The sequence below is a fragment of the Miniopterus schreibersii genome (assembly GCF_964146895.1).
Source record: "Miniopterus schreibersii genome assembly, chromosome: 5".
NCBI classification, from domain to species: domain Eukaryota; kingdom Metazoa; phylum Chordata; class Mammalia; order Chiroptera; family Miniopteridae; genus Miniopterus; species Miniopterus schreibersii.
Window position 1 is genome coordinate 37,570,922 of NC_138106.1, and position 20,498 is coordinate 37,591,419.

The 20,498-nt window shown below is 42.9% G+C and overlaps 1 protein-coding gene across 2 annotated transcripts in view; it reads right to left on the minus strand.

Annotated features, from left to right (window-relative positions):
* The window catches only part of DGKG (diacylglycerol kinase gamma), a 171,154-nt gene extending 155,387 nt beyond the window's left edge, over positions 1 to 15,767 (minus strand). For both annotated transcript variants that reach the window (XM_081138473.1, XM_081138472.1), the window contains exon 1: positions 15,429 to 15,767. The gene's annotated coding sequence lies outside the window, so the exon portion shown is untranslated. The remainder of the gene's footprint in view (positions 1 to 15,428) is intronic.
* Between the last annotated feature and the right edge of the window lie 4,731 nt (positions 15,768 to 20,498).

Below are 20,498 nucleotides of genomic sequence, written 5' to 3' on the forward strand. Positions count from 1 at the left end.
TGAAATAACACAGATTTTTCCTTTTTTTTTCAATGGAGATGTCACTCTCCAGACTCAGTATGCTTGATAACTGGTATTATTTACCTCCGACATCCTTTCTCTTCCAAAATGTGAAAAACAAATCAGAAAACAACCTACTGAGTTTTGTTTTATATTATCTATCTGCTCTTTCCATTTCTCTTCATTTCCTTCTTTGTGACAGTACCTCCAGTTTCTGGGTGACAGCCCCCTAACTGGCCTCAGCATCTGCCCCTAGTCTTCATAACTTCCTCACTCCACTCCAGTCTGCTCTGCATATGAGCACTTTACAAAAGCTACTAGTTTCAGTTATTCTCTTTCTCAAGAACTAACAATTGCTTCTTGTTGACTCTGTTTGTGTTTAATTTCTCTTCCAGGCATTCAAGGTCTTTTATCATCTAGTCTGACCCAATCTCTCACTAGTTTTGGGCAAGACAGTGAAAAACTTGGGACTAGGGATGATAGCTGTCATGCATTCTTTCTGCTGACAGTTGGGATTCTGGGATAAAAAGGAAGCAACCAGTGTCAGTACTAGATGTAGCTTTCTGGGTCATGATTTATCATATGTTGAAAGTAATTTAACATTACTTTCATGTCTAGTAACCAAAGGCTTGTATCTCATGAGCATGGGGTGGGGCTGATGCAGAAGAGGGTCAAAGATTTGGAATAATACCATAGATCTATCCAAAGTGTAGAATTGCTGGTAAAAAAAAAAAAAAAAAAAGACAAACATGAGAGGGGAGCTGCTTGGTGACCCAGACAAATACATACACGTATATAGGATTACAAAGAGTACTAGAGACTGTATTTATGGGCTATGTCTTTGGACCCAAAATTGGTTTATGATGGGAATTCATGGCCCCGATGACAGAGCACCTAGAATATCTTGTAAGTGAGCAGAAAAGGGCAAGGAACATGTGTGACATTGTAAGCATTGTCAGTAGGCCACTTGGCCACAGGAGGAAATGCAGGGTGCATTCCCAGCCACTACTATTCTGGCACAAGGGAAGTTGAAGCAGTGAAAGGGAACTTGTCCTGGCTAAAATGTATACAGAAAGCCTCACTTGGCTGAAAATAGAGCATCATACAAATGTTTGTATTTCCCTTCTTGACATGGAGTCATGAAGCTTAACTGGATGAACTCCTCTGGGCCTCATTCTGACCAACAGGAAGACCCTGCCTGCTGAAGCATGCAAAAGAGACATCTCAGGAGAAAGAAGCCACTCCAACTCAGAGGTCGTGGTTGTCAAGAAGGAGAAACCTGGCTGTAATAAATAGCCAGAATCTCTACATTAAGGCTATGACAGAGGGAAAAGGAATGGCCCTTTCCAAAGGGGGGGGAAAAAAAAGTCCCTACAGGACTAACCCATGGGTTCATACCTGAAAAGGACATGTAGAAGTAAGGAAGAAGAAAGGTACACAATCAAGGAATATATAAGAAGATGGCACAAATGTATATGAATTACATCATGAAAAAATAGCTCGAAATGATCTGAAAATAGTAAGAGACATAAACAAATAAAAACTATCAGCCAAAAAAAAGAAAAACAATTAAGGGAAGTTTGGGAACTGAAGTGGTTAATTTCAGAGCAAGAGCAAACAATGGCTTGGATGACTGCTTGGGAACCAGGATGACCAGGAGAACTTCTAGTGGAGGTTATCGAACAGTTTTATTGATCTTTGAAGAACTTTGGAGAGTAACAACAACAGCAAAAAGCCAAAGGACTAGCAGCAAGCAAATCTAATCTTATCTTCATTATAAAAAAATGGAAGACTGTAGATTCTACAAAGTGTAAACAGTATGAACATGATACTAATCTCAGCCAAGAATCCATCTCATATTTTAAAATGACTCTAAAATAAAAATCACATATAATCTCACCACCAACCATAACCACAATTAACATTTTGCTGTAAATTCTTTCTAGAATTTTCCCATGTACAGATGTATGCATTTAAAATTTTTTTTTAACTTCTTTTGATCTTTTTAATTTTTTTCACTTAACAATATGTGGTGGTCATTATTTGGTGTTATTAAACATTTTTTTACATAAAATGTTGTTTATCATGGCTATAGAGTATTTTATTGTATAAATGGACCATAATTTATTCCTGGCCCCCCCATGTTGCTATTTATTTTTTATTAGTCATTTCTAATGGTTAAGACTAGGACCTTTACTATTTCTGCTTTGAGGAACTTGCTGAGGTTTTATTTGTAACCTATTACAACATAATTTTTATAAATGTTCCATAAGCTCTGGGAGAGAAATTTCATTCTCGGTGTGTTAGGTATTATGCAGCATATACTTTTAAAAATTGTATTCATTATATTTCACAATTCCTGTATTTATATTATTTCTTGTTTGATTACTTGATATATAAAGCCTGAGAGTGGCATTTTGAAATTTTTCACCATTATTGAGTTTTGTATGCAACGTGACCTTTTCATCGATCATCTATTGGTGCATATATTTCCATGATGGGACATCTTCACTGTGAGCTGGATTCTTCATTTATATAAAGCAAGCTTCATTGTCCTACTTAATGACATTTGTCTTATGTTAATACCATGACTTTTGATTTAGTGTTTGTTGCATCTGGCTGCTCTGCCTCTTCTCAGCATTTTTCTTTTAATATTTGCATATCATTTTATTTTAGGAATGACTATGGTAAGCAACATATGGTTGGATTTCAGTTTTTGGACCTGGTATGAAGATCTTTATTAAAAATAGGTTATTTAGTAGGTTTATGTTGATTGTTATAACTGAGGTATTTGATCTCATCATTTTTATGCTCCTAATATTTTTTAATGTTTCCTCGCCATCTCCTTTATTTTCTGTCTTTTGCCATTTCAGTATGTTTTCTTAGACCTCTTGGTTTAGAAGATAGATTAATGGAAAAAGAAATTATATAACTAGTACCTTCTAAATTTAAACATCGAAAATGAAATGACGCTCTCATAGTTCAACCAAGGAACTCAGAACATTTTATTTTCAGTATCCCATCCTTTCCTGTAGGTTCCAGACAAACACCAGTGTGTTGTTGTTTTTTCAGGCTTTTAAAACTATAATCTGGAGTTTCAAATTCAGGTTTGCTGTTTCATAATTTTTTGTAACAATGCATATCTTCTTTTTGAATTCTACTTTTGCATGCTATTTCAAAACTGGATTTACAATAATTAGCTAGATAGCTTTTTAAAATTGACTTTAGTACTAATTACCTATTCTTTATGACATTGCTTCCTCCACATACTTAATTTTATTTTCTATAGAAAAAGCTCTGTTCGTTAGTTCCACCTAATAGATTTTAATTTTGTTACTGTGTTCTAGTTTCCTTGCAGTCCTTCCCTATCTCACCCTATCTTTGCATACCACATTCCATTTTCACCTCAGTACTCCGGTTCTCTTCTGGTTTGTAGAGGCCTCGGCTTCTTGCACTCTTAAGAGAATGCCAGTCTTCTAAAATGTCCCACTGGGGAGTTCATTTAGTTTCATTGTGCATTCTGTTCTTTCTCCCTTTTCTTGCATTTTCCTTAGCTCCCGTTTAACTCTTGAAGAAGGAAGGATTCTATAGACTTGATGCTTGTCAAGTAGCAGGTCTTGAGTTGTGTTCTCCCTTAAAATTCTTTATATACTCATTTCTTTATTCACTCAGTATGTTGAAGATTGATAGGAATACATTGTTTCTTTTCCTGGTTGTGTTTTGACAATTTTATTTTATATGTTTTGAAATTTATGTTATTCAGAATAAAAATATTTATGGATGTTATGTCTTCTAAGGGATTCTATCTTTTAGTCACATTTAATGCATCATTTAAGGTTTCCTGCAATAAATTCTACTTTTCTAAGATGAATATTGCTCTCTCTTTTTTCTTTAGTTTGCATTTTCCTGGTATGTCTGTACTCTCCTTTTCCCTCCATTTTGTTTCTTTCTGTCCAATTTTGTTTAAAACAGCATATATTTAAAGTTAGTTTTTGCTTACCGTGTGTCTTTGTCTTTTCATAGAAATAATTAAACCATTCGCCCTTACTGTGATAACATGTTTGACCTCACTTCTAGAATCTTATTTTATACTTTCTTTTTGCATGTTCCCTTGCTATTTTCTTTATTTTTAATCAAATATTCCTCTTAATTTTGAAGTTAAACATGAAGTTAAACTTAAACATTATGTTCATCTTTTCTTTTTCTCATTTAAAAATATATTTAAACATATTTATCTATATCAACAAAGAAACAATATTCAATGTCTCTCACAGTACAAGATGAGAAATTTAGCACTTAAGTTTTTCCTGGAGCAATCTGAATTTTTAGCCCCAAATTACTTTCATTAAGTTTCTCATGTATTTTTTTTTTATTAAGAATGATTCTTTGATAGTTACATTGTTTCATAATCATATGAATAACATTTAAACATTAAGTCCATATTTGACAGGTTTCATTGTTCATCTTTCATTGTTTATATTACATCTTCTCCATCCCCAACCAAAGAACTTATATGCATACATGTACAACCCATGGACACAGACAGTAGTGTGGTGAAGGCCTGGGGGGGCAGGCAGGGCTGGGTGGAGGGGATCAATGGGGGAAAAAGGGGGACATCTGTAATACTTTCAACAATAAAGATAAATTTTTAAAATAATCATTAATTTCCACTTTAATCAGAATATATTGAATGAATAATTTTCTTTAGTAAAGGGTTTCAGTGGCCAACTGTCTGGGTATTTTTCTTGTCTAAGAATATCTTTCCCTTTTCCTCACATATTTCTGAATACAGGATTCTAGTTGAAATCTTATTACCTCAACATTCTATAGCTATATATCAACTTCCTTCTAGCTCTTGGTGTTGTAGACAGTCTGACACATGCCTTTTTAAAAAATAACATACTGTTTTTCTGATTGTACCAATATATAAAAATATACCAATATATTTTTATTCTTATAAATTAATAACTTTTACCAGAATATACATTTAATTGTTCATGGTAAACAATGAATTATTTTGAACTGAAATCAGAATAGTGTTTTTTATGGTTTTTATTATAAGTCATCTTTCATTTCCTCTTCCCCTGAAAAATTCTAGTTTTCAATATGTAATGTGTTGAATTGTAGCTTTCATTTCTTCTCTTATTATTTCATTTCTTTATGTGTCTATCAGTACTGTAAAAATTTACACTCATCTTTAGTTTTCTGCATTGTTCTAATGTTCATGTTTCCATTACATGGTTTTAACTCAACACCATGTTTTTCATTTTAAAGAAGGGAAAGTTTCCTAATCTTAGATTTCTCCCTTTTGACCATTTCTACTATGTCTTCTTAAATCTCTGTAAATATAACTTAGAGATTTATTTTTAAGTTTTTTCCTTTTTTAATCATGTCTATTTTATAGGGAGACATCACTTTTACATTCTTAGATGTCTCTCTTCTTTAGAACTGCTAAAGACTGTTTGCATGAACTTCTACCATGTGTTCACTGATAGTGAGTCCCGTGCCCAGTGCTGCGTGTGCTGGTCAAGGCCTGCCTAAAGAGACACTAATATGATTGAGAAGTATTTCCCATCACCTACACATACACATATGCACATATACATTTACTTTATAAAATGATGATAAAATACACATAATATAAAATTTAACATTTTAACCATTTTTAAGTGTACTTCTGTGGCATTAAGTACATTCATGTTGTGCAACCACTGCCACCCCATCCATCCACAGAACATTTTCCATCTTGCAAAACTAAAACTCTGTACTACTAATGGTAACATCCTATTCTGCCCTCCCACCTGTCCTTGGCAACTACCATTCTATTTGCTCTATGAGCACTGTCTCTGTGAATTTGACAGTTCTAAATACCCCGCATGAGTGGAATCTTACAGTATTTGTCCTTTTGCGACTGGCTTATTTCACTTAGCATAATATCCTCAAAGTTCATCCATGTAGTAGCATGTGTCAGAATGTGATTCCTTTTTAAGGCTGAATAATATTCCATTATGTACATATATCACATTTGGTTTATCTGTTTATTTGTCCTTGGACACTGGGTTGCTTCCACTTTTGGCTTCTGTGAATAGTGCTGCTATGAACATGGATGTGCATATATCTCTTCTTGTCCCTAATTTCAATTATTTTGGGTATATGTCCAGAAGTAGAATTGCTGGATCTTATGGTAGTTCTATCTTTATTTTTTTAAGGAATCACCTTACTGTTTTCTATAGTAGTTGCACCATTCACAATCCCACCAACAGTGCTCAATTTCTCCACATCCTCATAAATATGTTTTTTAATCACAGCTATCTTAATAGCAGTGAAGCAGTGTATCATTGTGGTTTTGATTTGCATTTTCCTAATGATTAGAGATGTTGAGCCTCTTTTCATGTGATTATTGGCCATTTGTATACCTTCCTTGGAGAAATACCTCTCAAATCTCTTGCCCATTTTGAATTGGATTATTGTTGAGTTTTAGAAGTTCTCTATATAGTCTGAATATTAGTTCTCTTTCAGATATGTGATTTGTAAATATTTCCTCCCATTCTTTGCAGCCCCTGCCACCTTAACTTAGAGATGCTAGTGAAATTCTTCTAGGAGTCCCTTCCTTTTCATCTCCAGGCCAACTTTTCCTTCCACTCTGATGACTTATGGGTTGGTTGGGCTTTCCCTCAATTCACTCTGATGTATACTCTTTATCACGGAACATTGTCAAAATTTCTAACATATAGGTTATATGGTTTTCTTTCCTTTCCTATAGTCATCAGTGCTATAATAAATATCCTAAAATATTTTACATATCAGTTGGGTTATTTCAATAAAAATTAGGAGAGTGATTATAAGTTAAATGCATATTCTTCATTTCCCCTTTTTAAGGCCATATTTCTCAAAGGTGGTATACCTGAATCAGCATCACCCGGGATGCTGGTTAAAAATGCTGATTCTGGGCCCCATTCCACACCTCTGAATCAGAATCTGTGAGGGAGAGTCTCCAGGCAATTCTAATGTAAATGAAAATCCAAGAACTGCTGGGGTGAGTGCTGCTTTGTGAGCACTTAGAAGAGAAAGCAATGAACCCTTGTAACCAACCAAGTTTCACTCAGAAGTCATAGCAGGTGATTCTTAAAATCTTTTTAAAAAAATATATGTTTTTATTGATTTTTAAGGAGAGGAGAAGGGAAAGAGAGAGAGAGAGAGAGAGAAAGAAACATCCTGCACACACACTCCCCCACCAGGGATCAAGCCCACAACCCAGGCATGTGCCCCGACCAGGACTGAACAGGCAACCTTTTGGTGCATGAGACGATGCTCATCCAACTGAGTCACACCGGCCAGGACCTAAAATCTTTTTGACAAGTATGTAAGTTATGTAACTCAGAGAGAAATGTGGTAAACTAGTTGTAAGCCAGGATATTTGACAAGGTTTCCCATGATTTTTCCCCCCAAGGTTCTCCTGCAGGCCTGAGGGAGAAATATCCATATGATGCAAAGACAGCGACAATGTGCAGGCAAGACCAAGGCTGGTGTGCAGTGTCCAGAGGAGCTTCTGATGCTTTAAAGTGGTTTTTAGGGAAACTGTAATGCACTCATAGGAGATTTGCCAGAAGAGCTAAGGAATGAAAAACCCTGTAATTTGATGAAGCAGTGAGGAAACGTTTTGTTTAGTAATGTTTCTTAACTCTGCTGAGCATTGTGTCACTTGGGGACCCTTAAACAACTACTCAGGCCCAGGCCCCAACCCAGACCAATGAAATCAGCATCTTCCCAAGTGAGACCCATGATTGCTATTTTTGCAAAGCTCCCGGGTTATTTTAGTGTTTAACCAGAGTTGAGGACCACTGTTCTATACAAAAAGGACCATGTTTACAAATTTGTGAAGCTCAAATGTGGAAGAGGAATGCAAGCGTTTCTGTAACAGACGCCATGCCTGACTGTTCACCTGGAAGACGTGGACACTGGGCTAGCTGAGTCAGTAAATGGCTACTGCTGCAGCTCACCTGCCAAGCCCAGATTTGCAACGCTGTGAGAAGTTTCCTCCCCTTATTAAAGAAGCATGGATCTCCTTGACATGGATCTTTCAGATAATGGCAATACATGTGTCAAGATAAATGAAAACTGACTTCCCGTGAGCTCATCAGCTCTGGTGGTTTCACCTACCACTTACGCTGATGACTCCCTAATCTGGGTCTCTAGCCACATCGCTCATCTATCAACCACATCTCCATCTGGATCTCTCGCTGACACCTCAAATGTAACATGCCTTGAACTGAATCATTATCTAACCCCACTCTTCTTCTGTTCCTTGGTTATCGTCATCGATGGGGACTCCTGTCCCAGGCACATAAGGCAGAAGCCTGGGAGTTACCCTTAGTTCCTCTGCCTCCCTCACTATCCTCACACCTACTTAATTACCACTTGTTTCCTGATTCTGTGCTTCCCTCCATCTGAACTACCTGTTCAGCCCTCATATTAAATTCCTACAACAGCCTCCCAATGGACTCCCTGCTTCTGGTCTTCTCCCCTCCCAACAATGCCGCAGGAGGAGTTTCTCTAATGTTAAAATCTGTCCGTGTCAGTTTTCACTTAATTTCTCTGTGCTGCTACTGCTGCTCCCCGACTATGAGAAAAAGATCCACACCCTTTAACTTGATAGAAAAGAGTTTCCTGCCTACATTTCCAAACTCATCTCCCAACATTTCTCAACTCACAGTTTTTGCTCTAGTAACACTAAACTATAGACAAGGACTGCCTCTGAGCCTTTGCGTACAGTGTTCCCTCTACCTAGAATGCATTATGCACACTCACTTCTTCATTTAACTTCTATCCATACTTTAAATTTCAGCTTAAGCTCATCTACTTCCGAGAGTATTGCCTGACCTCCTTGGCCCGGTACCTTCCTAAGCTGGGGAAGTGATCCTCCTTTGACTTTCATCTAGAGATAATGTTATACGATATTTGTTTCTGACTCTGTTCCACACAGTTCTACCTGGTTCCTGGAAACCCAGTTGGTCCATTCCCCAGAAATTAGTCCTATGCCTAGTACAGAGGGGGTGCTCAATATACAGGGTGGGATAAAAGTAAGTTTACAGTTGTTCATATGGAAAATAATACAATAATAAATAATAATACAGGAATAAACTCTGTGTTTTGCATACTCACAACTATAAACCTAATTTTGCCCCAGTGTGTATATTTGCTGACTTAGTGTTGGTCAAATGATTAAGTGAATCTCCTTAGGAGTGCATTTGCCATGATTGGCACGATTTAAGAATTAGAAAGAGTGGGGGCTTCTTCAGCTATAGGAAAATATGCCTTCTTAATTGTTGGGAAAGATCACTTTGTGATCAGCCAAAGCCTGCTGGACATCCTGGCATGAGAAAAGGGAGGAGACTGACTTCCACCAGTGGGTGTCCTGGGGTCAGGTTTCGGGGATCATGAGCATCTTCTTGATGAAACCTTGGGATGAGGAGTGTGGGGGACTGGATGAGAGCACCCATTTTGTGTGACTCTCAAAGCTCCTAGAAGGAATACTCTGGCCCTCTGGGAGATTTAGAGAGCTTTTTCTAGTTCTTTCACTTGAACTGACAAGCGGGGGCACTGAGGCAGCTGGTAAAGTGCTAGAGGCTGCTGTCCCAGAGCAGAGAGGTGGAGAAATGCAGCAAGGAATGAAAACATTTTGGGCCAAACATTTCAAGCATTTCAGCATTTAAGGGTCGAAGTGCCTTGCTGAGCTCTGGCCACTTGGAACTTTCACACCAGATCAGCCATCAGGAAAGTGAAAACTTAGTTCCTGTTTATATGATACTGTTTATGCCTTAAGTGAGGAGAAAACGATCCATACAGACCACAGAGACAGGAGCGATGGGCCCAAATGATTAGCTGGGCAGGCGAGTCTGGGGTTTGTCAGCTGCCGTGTGGCCGTTGAGTTTTATCTTTCCTCCCTTTTCTTGTCACAGTAGACTCTTCTCGATCAGAGCCATTGCTTTGGTAAACTCATTAGTGAAATGAGGCTGGTGACATCCATGCAGCTTGCCTCACATCTATGATTGGAATGAGGAGAGATCATGGATGTGAATCTGTTATCGTCGAAGTGTGGTGCACGTGTAAAGATGATTATTATCATTGTGATTTAAATTATTTAAAAAGTCTTTTCTTAGTTGAACCTTTTCTCTCTGTGCCCCTGCCCCCCTTGGAAAATAAGCTCTCTCTTCCTTTCTCCTTTTAAATCATGATCAGGAAAGAATCTTTAATTTTCACTGAAGTATCAATGACTTCAGAGGTTTACTCCAAGAGAAAAAAAGGACACTTCTGCAGAAAACAAAGCCTTATACTTCTTCAAAAACAAAAATGGGACAAAGTTATGCCCTGGGGAAAGCACTGGGGAAGAGCGGGAGACTGGGGTTCCTGTCTGGCCTGTGTGACCCCAGGCAGGGCTCTTCCCCTTTGGATGGAGGACTCCTAATTTGGAAGAGGAAGGCCTGGGACCAGATACTCTTTTGACTCCTTTCCTGGCCTCATTTTTAGTGATGCTAGAGACACTTAAGTGCACCCCAAACTTAAAGAGTTTCAATAGAAATATAAAATGCCGAAGAAAGAAAGTGATAATCTCACTCTCCTTAGTGCCAATTAGGCCTCCCTTGAAATTTTGTCTTATTTATTAAGAATGAAGAGATTAGAGTAAACTGGGGCAAGAGTGATAATCACAGTGAGGACACTGGGACCAGTGGCCTCTGAGGTAGGATGGAGCAGTGGAAAGGGTCCTGATTAGGGAGCGGGGAGCCAGGTTATGCTATTAATTGGAGGTGAGATCCTGACCAAGCAAGTATTTCTCTCTGGAGCTAATGACAGGCCCCCCTGGGTAGAAACACGGACAGTGGTGGTTGGCTAGCTTGTTCTCCTAAGGAGGTTTTGGCCCTCTAGTTAGGCCATGCTGTAAGTGGGTTTCTTTCTCCTTACCTTGCCCATCGAAAGACAAGGCCTCTTGAGCTTCTAAGCAATATTTTACACCCTCGAAATGCCATTAACATTTGCAAATTATACCAGTTCTTTCCCTTGGGAAATCACAGGGGTCTGAGTTAAAACTCAGTTTCTCCTATTAGTTTTGTGACCACTTAAACTTTGAGACTCACTTTCCTTGTTTGTGAAATAGGGTTAATACCAGGTTCTGATTGATAGGAATATTAAGTGAGACAATGCACATACAAAATATAGCACAATGTGGGGCACAAAGTAGGAGTCCAATAAATAATATAGGTAATGTTACTACTACATTTACTACCATCATCCCTCCTCTTTTTTTCTCCCCCACCTCCTCTGCAGACCAGGCACTGTGCTGGTTGCAGGGGATACAGTAGAAAAAAAAATCATACTCCCTGTCTGCATCAAGCTTACAATCTAACCAACACTGTCCAGTTGAACTTTCTGCAATAATTGAAATGTCCCACAAGTGTATTCTCCAATATGGTAGCCGGCAGCCATATGTGGCATTTGAGCACTAGAAATAGGACTGGTGTGACTGAGGAACTGAATTTTACATTTCACTTAATTTTAATGAATTAAATGAAAATGGAAATAGTCTCATGTGAAAATAGCACAGCTCTAAATGTTTTTTCAGGTACATTTCTGAGACTGACCAGCCTGAGCAGAATAAAGATGCATCAGAAGGGAAATGCACATAAAGAACTAGCATACTACCTGGAAAATTCTCTGATGTGTTCGTTCACCACTTAATTCTCAGATGCTGCAAGTACAGTGCCAGCTGCACCTTCTGGGAGCTCACAGTGGGGGATATGCAGATAAATCATTTCACTACAGGCGCTACAGGTGCAGCAGAGAGAGGTCTCTAACCCAGGTGAGCAGTCAGGGAAGGCTTCTCAGAAGGACATTTTAAGACTTGAGCAGTCTTGAATAAGTAGATCTCATAGTGGGGGCTCAATTGATATTTATTCCATTTACAACAGATTATATTCCAGGCCTACTAAGCCCACTGCTGGTGGTAGAGGTGGCTATGAGGCAAACCAGGGAGAACTCATAGCTAGGGCCAATTAGTTTTCTCTGAAAATTTCCCATTTGTGTCTTCTTGTATTGCCTAACTCAATTTTTCTTCTGTGGTCACATTTTCTTCACCTGAGGACAGTTTTTCAATGATGTGTATAACCTTATTTTTTGGCTTTATTAGTAGTCACTAAACATGAAGGATTTGGGGGTGAAGGGTGGTGAACTCTGTTACACATAGAGTGACATCAACTCCCACTGTGGTTTGGTTGTGGAATTTGGATGCTTAGTGTAAACAAATAGCTCTGTGCATATGGCCCGTCTCTGAAGGAACAGTTATGGATTGGTTGGGCTGGCTGAATCTGGCTGTGATAGTGATACACGTGAGGGCTGTTCTAATTACTTGTGTGGAGAAGGGGGATCTTAGGCCCATTTCTGTATTTTACACAATAGTTTAAAGTTAATATGTGACATCTAGCCAGAGAATTCTGCAACTGACACATGTTCACATAAAAACAAGTACAGCTGTTTATTGTATGGTTTCCATAATCATACTTTTGTGTATAAAGCAGGATTACTGTGTGATTCCTTCTCCCAGAGACCAGGGAGATGCTCATGCGGTCTGGCTGGGTTGTGTGAGGCCCTGGTCCATGTGAGTCCCTAGAGGTTATCTGCTTTGACTGTGGCAGAGTTGCCTCTGCTGGATGGAAGTGTAAATTGATGTAGCCTTTCTGAAAAGCAGCTTGTCATATGTATCAGGGGCCTTAAAACATTCATGCCCTTTGGCCCAGTGATTCTACTTCTGGGAATCTATCCAAAGGAAGTATTTGGAAATGTGTGCAGCAAAGACTTTGCCCAGGGATGTTGTACAGTTATTTGTAGTTGCTAAAGACAGGAAACAACTTAAACGACTAACAGTATAATATGCAGTCATGAAGATGATGTTCATGTAGGAATTTTTGCTACAATAGTAACTAGGGAAAAAGGCAGAGAAGTAACAGCTACAGAGGTTAAGCAACTACCCAGGAGTCAGACAGCCTGGGTTTGAATCTTGGCTTTGCCACTTACTGTGTGACTTGGGCAAGTCGCCTGAACTCTGTGGGGCTGGTAATACATAATACTTGCCTTCGAAAGACTTCTGAGGATTAAGTGACACGGTGAATAAAAAATACATAATACCCACAAAGTATATGTTTTAGGTACCCAATAAATGTTGGTTATCTATGGATTATAAGATTTCAAGGCATATAAATAAATGGAAAGAAAAATGTGCCCATATATTCACAGTGTAGATTCTGGGTGGTTGAATTGTGGGTGTTTTGTTTGATTCTTTGCACAGTTTTCGACTTTCCAAATTTCCTGCATTTGACATGAATTATTTTTATACTAAAAAGTATATCATAATGATGTAATACAATAGGATATTTTTTAAAAAGAGTTTTCCCACAACAAAAAGGTACTTCTCTCTTCCCCCTTCCCATACAGAGGAGGAGCTGGGGGCAGCCTTCTCCCCCAGAGATGAGCAGGAGAGGGTAGACCTACTTTATGGCTTTTTCCCCTGGCAGAGCCTCACAGGTGCCCAGCCCGGACCTCTGGGAGTGCAGGGTTGGTGGGATCCTCTGCTACCTGTTGAAGGTGTTCTGTGGAGAGTTTGGGTAGGGGGTGGGGAACAGATGTCCTTAGAAGTTTCTCCTGTCTAGATTTTTATCAGACTCTGATATTTATCATTTTCTCCCTGTATCTTGGTTTATCTGAACCAAACACTGACACAAAATTTGAAAGGTGGGAAAGGCTCATCTACTTGCTTCCCACCCCCAGACCCTTCCCATGAAAATACCTGTAACGACGCCTACAGCAATATACATAAACTTTAAGGGCGATCGGCAAAGAAAAGACCGGGGTACAACAGGGGAACAACAGGAAAGTTAGTTAGCTTAGTTGCAGCCGCTTTATTTAATAAATATAATTTATATTCGGAACGGAATCTTTGGCAAATACAGCCTTTCTAACACCACAAATGGTGAAGTCCCTCCCCACGTTAGAACATATCCCTGGAATGGGAGAGTCATAAAGCACAAAGGTAGGGGTGTGCGTGCGTGTACTTGACCAAACAGTAATAACATTTGCCCCCTAAGATCTAACGTCCTTCACTGACAGCGAATCTCCGCGGGCTGTGTTTTAGACAAAGAATCCCAGGCACCGAAATAACGAGTAACGAGGACTGGAGCCAAAGGGAAGTCCCTGGCCCTGTCCTGACTGCTGCCCCTCATCAGTGACTCCACCTGGCCCACACCTCCAGAGCCAAGGTGCGTTCCCCCAAGCACCCGAAATGAAGTGACCGACGGCCCTCCCAGGCCCCCTCCGGACGCCGGGGTCATCGTATGCTCCTGAAGCCGAGGAAACGGGCGCGGGCGCCCGCCTAGGAGCGCGCCCGGGGCTCGCAGCTCTCCGCGCGTCACTGCGGCGCAGCCACACACCACCCGCGCTGCGGCAGACCCTCGGCCTCCGGGGAGGGGGCTGCGGAGGGGTCGTGCCCGCCTCTGAGTTCTGCAGCTGGATCGCCTGCATCTGGGTGATGCCTCCTCGGCCCCGTCCCCTGCTTTCCACTGCAGTTATGGCGGGGATGGAGGCGGCGCGTCAGAATCACCTGTAGGGCTTTTCGAACTCCAGAGCCCCCTCCCCAAATTCTAGTCCACTCCTCCAGAGGAAGAAAATCTCAGAATGTGCAGGGTGAGGTGGGCTGGTGGAGTTTTCGAAAGCCCACAGGTGATACTAGATGTGTGCCCCGCAACACACGCACACACACAGACACGCACAAAATCTTGTGACTCGGAGGCTAAACAGGTCAGCTCTACATTCCCTCCCCGACCCTTCTCTCTTCCCTAACTTATATCTGTCAAGGTCTCCGTGCTCTCTTCAGCTTCCCTTTAAGCTCCCCGAGCGCAGGAGCTTTGCGGAGCGCCCCGAGTCCTGAAACCCTGCGGGACCGTCAGAGGCTTTGGCGGTCAAACGTTAAGAAAAGTGTCCCCCGCTCCTCGCCGCCTCTGTGCGCCCCGGAGCGCGAAATGGATACCAAAGAGTCAAGGTGAGCGCAGAAGGGGAGAAATCTGACCAGTTGCTTCAGCAAACTGCCTGGAGCAAGGCCACCTCCAGCCCGCACACCTCGGAGGTCTGGAAGGTCCTCCCAAATCCAAGAGGGAGCTGGTGCCCTACCCTGTGCCGCTCCGGGTGCCCTCACCCTTCCAGCTGGGGGCTCTCCTCCTGCAGGGACTTTGGAGCAGGTGGCACCGTCAGGGTGGGCGCAGTGGCCTCGGCTGCAGCTCCTTCCCCTGCCCACGGGACCGGCTCCCGCTCTGCCCTCCTTTTCCAAGTTCCTGCAGCCCGCGTCCCCGAGCCCAAGTCCCCCTCCGCCGCGCCGGCCACTGTCTTACCTCTCGCCAGGCAACGCTTGGTTGCGCGGTTCCCAGGAGCGCTCCTTCCTCTGGGCTTATTCCCTTACTTGGGAGGAAAGAGGAACCAAGAGACAGAAAGGGGACCGAAGCCTGCGTCTGAGCGTCTTCCCGCCCGCGCAGCCGGCTCGGGGAGGGGACGGCAGCCAGCGTGGGCGCCGCGGAGCCCCGGCGGCCCTGCTGGGGTTAGGCGAAGCCGGGGTCTTCAGCCTGCTCGGTTATCCGCGTCTCGGAATCAGTCTTCGTCGCCTGCCGGCTGGTACGGCACTGCGGCGCCCTGCCCCTAGCGGCTTGGTAAGTCCAGCTGCCACTCTCGGCGCTGAGCCCTGCCCCCGGGCGCAGAGCCCGCCCCTGCCACACACCCGCGCGCGCGCGCGCACACTCTCACGACACACACACTCACGCCACACGCGAACACACGCGCGCCCGCACTTGCACGCACATGAATGCGGATCGGCTCAGTGGGAACCCGTGCACCTTTGGTGCAACTTGGGCGCAGGCATGCTTTGGGCACTTCCCACTGGCAGGGCTTCGGTTCCCCAGGAGCAGTTAGGAGCTTAGGGGTTTGGAGAGAATGCAGCAGTGGGGCTCCGCAGGGCGCCGGAGGCCTGTTCACTCTGGGGACTGTAGAAAACTGTTAGACAAATAAAATATCCATTGGGCATTTCCAGGTCTCAACCAGGTCTAGGCTGCCTTAATACCTCGGCCCAATCAGAGAGAAAAAATCAACAAGTTCTCTCCGTTTCCCAGGAACTGCCCGTCTCTGGCCTCCAAATTCCTGACATCTCTGACTTTGGTGGCAAGGGATTGATGGCTGTTCCATCTGAAAAGAGTCCCCCTTCTCAGATATGGTGAGGACCATCACAGCCCATCAGAGCTGGGCTCTGCACGCCAGATGGGGTCTCAGAGACTGCGGGTTGTTCATTTCCATCTTTGCTGTTAGATGACCATGAACTGTTTTCCTGCACAGCAAACAGGCCACATCTTATTCTTAAAATGTAGACATGCACAGGAAAGGCTCTGGGGTGAGGGGTAAGGGGTGAGGGCCAGCACTGGCCAAGGCGCCAGTGACTTGCTGCTTCTTCTCTGTCCATGACGTGCGTGTCCACAAGGGGCAGTAGTGGTGGTGGTGACACTGCCTCAGGCATGTCACACCAGCAGGATGACTTCTGTCCATTGCATACCACATTTAGACTCATCGGGAATTTGGACTCTCATCTGTAAAATATGTAGAGTTTACCAGTTTCCACAGCTGAGAATTCTTTTCCACCAGCAGGCAGTGAAGGTCCCCGGGTCAGGACTACAGCCAAGAAAAGCTTTCTGCAGATGCAGAGGCGCCAAGCGGCCCTGGGTGTCTGGGCATCTGGGGAAGAAGCCTCAGACATGAATGTCAAATGGCCCTGAGGACCCTGATGATTAGTGTCCATACTGGATTATTTACAGGCAGGCTGATGGGACAGATGAGGAACTGAGGCTCAGAGGTTTCCCCAAGGTTCCACGTGGCAATGAAGGCAGAGCCAGCACCAGAACCCCGTGTTCACACTTCATCCTACCATCCACTACTCACATCTCATTCTATCACCCTGCGTTGATTCTTGAAGCTCCCTGTAGCTAGCTTGAAATAATCCTGGTGAGGAGACTTTCAAAGTTCTCTTATCTTTTCCAGTTTCCCTTTCACTCACTGACTTCTTCATTTCACAACTATCTATTAAACTCCTAGTATGTCTTCAGGCACTTTCCCTGACTCTAGTCCTGGCCCTTACTTGGGAAGAAGGAGGAACCAAGAGACAGAAAGGGCTTAGAATGGTCTCTGTCCCTGGTGGAGGGGAAAGCTGGTCACAGCCTTAATTGGCATATTTTCATTGTGCTAGGTGGGGTGGATGTGGAAGATACAATTCTTGATTCCTAAACTTGCATTCTCTGTGGAGAGAAACACTCATATACATGTCAGAAGAAAAACATTTTTGCTCTGTCTGCTCCTGACTCCTTCTAAAGCAGGAGAAAGGGAGGGAGAGCCTCTGTTTAGCTGAGCATCTTGCTGGATTTGGAGATGCTGCTTGCAGGTAGGGGTTGTGGCAACATTGAGTCCTTCTGCCTATTAAAACAGGAAGGAAGTTGGATGGGAGGGATAGAGGAGATGCGAAGAGATAGAGTGTGGAGACTTGACTTGGCTGGGAGCATACTGAAGAGTAATGAGAGAGAAACTCCTAGAACAGGGCTGCCAAGCAAGGATTTAGAGAATGGGAGTGCTTGCAAAAAAATAATTTGCAGGAGGTAGGGGGTAGGGGAGTTATGAAAGTCCCTGTTCTCAACCTTCCTACGAAATAAGTCATTTGTAAAGGCCATATTGTCTCTCAATTTGTTTGTGAATGGATTCTTTGGAGGAACTCAGGGTGGTGCTGAGTTCAGCATGTGAGCTGATGCAGGGTGAATACAGAGAAGCTTGTATGGACAGATGGCTTAAGACAGCTAGCCCCTGGTGACATACTAATGACATGTGGAAAAAGGGTGGTAATAGAGGTCGAAGCAAAGTGAAAGGCAGGGAGAGCTGGGGGTAGGAGGAAGCACCAGGAAGACCAGTTATAATGACTGAGACACCATGGAGGAGGTACATTTTGATGGGATTTTAAAGGGGAGTAAGGGCCTGACACTCTAGGTCAAGGGAAAGCAAAAGTACAGAAGGAGGACAACTCATGGTGAGTTCTGGGTCTTCAGCAGAAGGAAGGAAGGTTGGGACATTATTATAGAGAGCTCCCCAGTGCCCTGCCAGTAGTGTGGACTTCAGGCTCTAGTATCGAGGAGCTATTTAAGGTGTGCATTCTTATTTTTGTTTGGTTTTGACAGGGAGAGGGCTGGAAAACAAACTGGGAAGCCTCCGATGCCAGCTTCCCTAGGTAGGGCCTTCCAGGTCAGAATGGGGTGTATGGGAGGGGAGAGTTTGCTGCTGCTCTCATGAGGAACCAGCTCCCAGGTGGTGCAGGGAGCCCAGCCCACGCTCCACTAGCCCAGCCTTGCAGCCTGGCAGGGCTGGGTCCTCCTGGAGGAAGGCATACCTTTTCTCTAATTTCCAGAGGCTTGGCGTGGGCTAACAGAGGCCCTGGCTGCTGAACTCTGTCTTTGAAAAGGCTGTAGCAGCAGTGAAACAAGTGAGGGTTTATTGAGCATTTATTGAGCAAACGCAAGGTAAAGGGGAAAGAGCCTTGAAGTCAGAAGTAGCGGTGAGCCTGAGCACGTCTCTGCTCTTCAGTGACATTCTGAGATGCACTGTAGGGTACAGAGGAAGAAGCTTACTTACTCCCCTGGAGCATTTGCAATCTGTGTTGGCTATAAAACACTCAAACCAGTTAAGAAGAAGCAATAAAAGACAATATAAATCAAGTGCCCAATTGTATTGAGCAGATTCTCAAGATGTGAGAGGGAAGACTTCCTCTGGACTTGAACAGTCAAGGAAGGGCTCAGAGAGGAGGAGATCTGGGCTTCTATGTGAAGCGAGTGTTTGCTCTGGATTGGAGAAGAGAGCTGTGAGCAAAGGGCCAGAGGCAGGGGAGCTGGTGGCCTCTGAGCATAGATTTTTAGCCTCCATGGCCATGTGAATGCCATTCCCAGTGACAACTCAAGCACTCTGATGAGTCACCCTTGTTTCTGAGAGACAGGGCATTTTTGGATGTTTAACTGGCTCAACACTTTACATTCCCTGAGACTTCAAAGTTGGCAGCTCACACTTGCCATGCTGCTCTGGGAACACATCATCCAAGCCGACAGCTGATGCTCGATTGCCATTGCCAAGGCAAAGCCAGGGCTGAGTCAGGTCCCTGTGTCTGGAAATGTTTATGTCGGACTGTCTCTGGCAAGCTGGGGCTCTGTGCACAGCTGAGATCACAAAGGTGGGATCAATGGCTGGGAACCGGGAGAACTGGGATCAAGTCCCTGCTCAGGGGCTCGGTTTGCCTTTCTCAGCCTCACTTTTCCCACCTACAAAACTAAAGGATTACATCAGATTATCTCCAAGCTGCCTTTCACCTGATGTTTCATGATTTCATATAGGATCCTTCCATTTTATTACACAAGTACAGGGTGGGAACTGATACTAGCCAAGTCCTGACCTTAATTCTCCTCTTTGCTTTGATTGTGAAAGTAGGCTCTGCTCCTTGTCACAGTTTTGGTATGAAGAAGAGTTGTAAATCCAGCCTTGGGAGTGTAGACAGGTCAGCCTCCTCTGTAAGCCTCAGTTTTGTTTTTTGTTGTTTGGTAAATAAGGTGATTAAAAATGGTCTCTACAGCTCTTTCTGGCTCGGATGCTCTAAGTACTGTCAACTGAACAACTTTTAAGTACTGCCCCATAACTGGGGTGGGACCCCTCCACAAGGCAAACAAGGAAAATTCCCACAATAAAACTTATAAGCTTGGAAAAAAGAGAAGCCCTAAGGTTTAGTCAGAGGGGAGGGTGATTTGGGGGGTAGGTGGAGGCGGGCAAAGGAGGAATAAATGAGAACGGAAAGAGACTTAACTTTGGGGGATGGGTACAGGACGCTGTGTGCAGATGTTTTGTTGAGCTGTACACATGAAACCTGTATGCTTTTATGAGCCAGTATCACCCCAATAAATTTAGTAAAAAAAGACACTAAAGTTACCAAAAAAAAAAAAAAAAAAGTAGCAGACAAACCGTTTAGATGGAGTTGGAAGACTTGGGTCTGTGTCTAGAAGCCTTAGTTTCCTCTTCTGCAAAATGGGCGTGGTAATATCTGCACCACAGGATGGGTAATGATTAGCTGAAAAAGTGTATGTGAAGATGCTTTGTATATTCAGAAGTGCTATGCAAAAAAATATACAGTTATTAAAGATAGCCTGCTTCCCTAAGTCAGTCTGGTAAAAACAACAACTATTATATCACTTACTCACTTGTCCACTTCCTAGGAAGCAACAATTCAGGTCAGCAACTGTCTCCGCACTCTTAAGGAGAGGAATATTTTAACATGAAAACTTAATAAAGAAGGTGGTGGGTTTCAGGACTGACTAACAGGCTGCAAATCCGCCCCCTGCCTAAAATTCTGC